Raw genomic sequence first — 2,869 nt, 5'->3', positions numbered from 1 at the left:
GTCTGAGCCTTGCTTTCCAGTTTGTAGACCAAAAAGGTAACACCCAAGAGAAAAGTTGTCTGATGGAATGTCTGTCCCTCTGCAGCCCTCCCCCCCCCCCCCCCCCCCCCCAACCTCCCGCCTCTGCTGGCGGGCGCCCCCCCCCCCCCCCCCGCCTTCCTCCGAGCCCAGCTGGCCTCCATTGCGGGCATGGGTTCGCCAAGCAGGCTCAGGCAGCTTTACTCCCCCCCCACACCTGTATCTACCATCACGCCTTCTGGTGTGACCACCGAATAAAAGCCACACATTCTAAAACGTGTTTTTAAATCCAAGATAAGTATCGGCTTTTTATTTGCTTTCATGGCACATGATGGAATTCTGCAGAATCGTGCTTTGGAACAACATGAAAAGCTTCTGTCCTCCGTTGGCAGAATGGTGGCACGTGTGCTCTGAACCCGTCCGTCCCAAACTCTGTAACTCTATTTCGTTTCTGTGGAAAGAGTGCAGGTAACACACCAGGTAAGGTCTGCACAAAGCCTGGGATCGCCTCTGAGAAAGAGAGTTGTGAGCAGCAGAACCGCCGCTACGGAAGTACAACATCTGGTTTCCCGTACAGCCAGGAACACAGACGTGCTTTCTCTTTAGACCTTTTTAAAGAGTACTTGTGGGAGGGATACTCTTTTTAAAAATTGCTGAGATTACATGCATGCTCAGTTTCATACTGCATTTCAAGCCAACAGAATTAAGCAACTGTAATTACTGTGCGATGCCATCACTACCCTGGTGTGGCGTATTTTTAAAGTAGGATCTTTGATACCAGAAATCAGCATTTCCCAAGACAAACTGTAGAGGTGTAACAATGCTAAGTGACTGGACCTTACTGGGATTTCACACACGGGCCCAAATCACAGCGTCCTCCAGGGGACGGGAGCGCCGGGGTGCACGCACCGCTCTTGAAATTTTAAGGCGTATCTTGATTACTAACGGTATCGATCTGTAAGAACCAATGTCTTGATAATGAACATTCTGTTCATTTCCCTGAATTAATGTTAACAGCCACTTCAAATCACATTCAGTTAGAAATGGAGAATTTCAAAGTAGAGTTAATCTAAAAATAATTCTTGCCGTATATCCGTTGTGGCGCAGTCGACAAATCTGAGGTGTGGAGCAGAGTTCTCGAAGTGTTAGTCCACCCTGGTCCTTCAGAAAAAGTTCCAATGGGATTGTATATACATGTTCAACTATTTTGATCAAAAGGTGTAATAAATTTTAAATGTCTTAACTGGATTTGCAGCGTGTGTTCGGACGGCCTTTCCCACCAAGTAGGAAGCGGGCCCGCCGCCGCATCGCAGAGGGGCCCTGCCGGAGGAAGCGCTGTCCCTGCGGCCGCTGCAGCGTTCCCCCTTTTCTCTCGTTTACAGTTACATCGTCTCCATTCCTGAAAGCAAGTTGTGTGAGTTGTTTTCATCCTTAGAATTCTGTGCCGCCGTTTTCTTAAAGCTGCGGTGCTCTAGGCTGGTGACCTGGATTGGGGTGAATATGCTGTATTCAAGTGTGGATTTAGACATGCTTTTTTAAGGAAAATTGAGCTGCTAAGCTAGTGTAAGACTCAGAGTCGGGTGGTCAGCTGTCCACAAATCCTCGGCGTTCGCGGTGCGACAAGAACAAAGGCCACGTCTCTGCCGCTCCTCTGTTTGCCCAGCTGGGGGCTGTCCCCAAAGCTCCGTGCTCCGCACGTGTGGGCAGTCCCTGCTGGCCAGGCTGAGTCCGGGGCTCTGGGTCGCCACGTTGCTTTCCCAGGAGGAATTGCTACAGGTCTTTGCTTGAGGGGGTTGAGAAGAATGTCCAAATTGGCACTTGGGCTTTTTCTTTCAAACCCGTGCCCTGTGCGCAGAGGAGCCCTGAGTCGGCCTGGGTGACGGCGACGCCTTGGCTCCGGAGGTGAAGGGCCAGCAGGTGCCTGTCGCCTGGGGGACATCGTTCTGTGCGCACCCCGGTCTGAGGCGGGGGTTGCCCTAGGGCTCTGTCTCGGGTTAAGTGGGGACGGAACCACCATTTCATTATGACCTGGCTCGGGGGCTCTGGCAGGGGAGTGTAGGAAGTCCAGAAAAGCCTCGTACGAGCTGGCGTGATAACTGACCAAGACCCTGGTCCTTGGGCCTTCCCGGTGGAGAGAAGGCAGCATCCGGGGCCCACAGACGGCAGCCTTCAGGCCTCGGCCTGCTGACCCTGGGCTCCTTCCCTCGCTGGAAGGCCCATTGTGTGGTCAGCTCGCACCTGCCTGGCCAGGCTCGACCGTGCTTGCCTTGGGTCCCATCCTCGGTGCAAAGGGGCTCCTTTGTGCCCACAGCAGGGAGCACCCCAGGAAGCTGAGCATGTTCCCCACGAGGAGTCTCCACACCAGCTGGGCGCGGGGCCAGGAGCCAACTATGGATGGGGTAGGGATCACATGGGGTTAAAAGGCAGCCCCCCTCCCCCCTACACACACAAGGCTGTCACAGGCCCAGTCACAGGCCTGGGTGCTACTCCTGATGGTGACAACCCCCTTCTACTGGGTGCTTGCTCCACGCAGGCCTTCGGCCAGGGGTTTCCCTCACACCAGTGTGGTGATGGGGTGCAGGTGGGTACCCTGCAGCACACAGTCATGGTCAGGGGCTCCCGTCTGCACTCTATGCCTTGGCCCCACAACGCGCCCCCATGGAGCTGGTGAGGGGCGGGCACATACAGGACACAGGGACACTTGCATGCCGTGGAGCTGTGGCCCCGAAGGGATGAGCAGGGAATCACGGACAGAAGAACGTGTGGAGGTGAGTGTCATCTGGGCCTGGGCTGCTGGGCTCATCCACGCCTCGTCTGGCAGCATGTCCCTCTCCTTGGGGCGTGAGCGCCG

This window comes from Callorhinus ursinus, unplaced genomic scaffold (genome assembly GCF_003265705.2).
Source record: "Callorhinus ursinus isolate GAN/ISIS: 27379988/994484 unplaced genomic scaffold, GSC_fseal_2.0 scaffold58, whole genome shotgun sequence".
Lineage (NCBI taxonomy): Eukaryota > Metazoa > Chordata > Mammalia > Carnivora > Otariidae > Callorhinus > Callorhinus ursinus.
Note: the sequence above shows the minus strand (reverse complement) of the source record.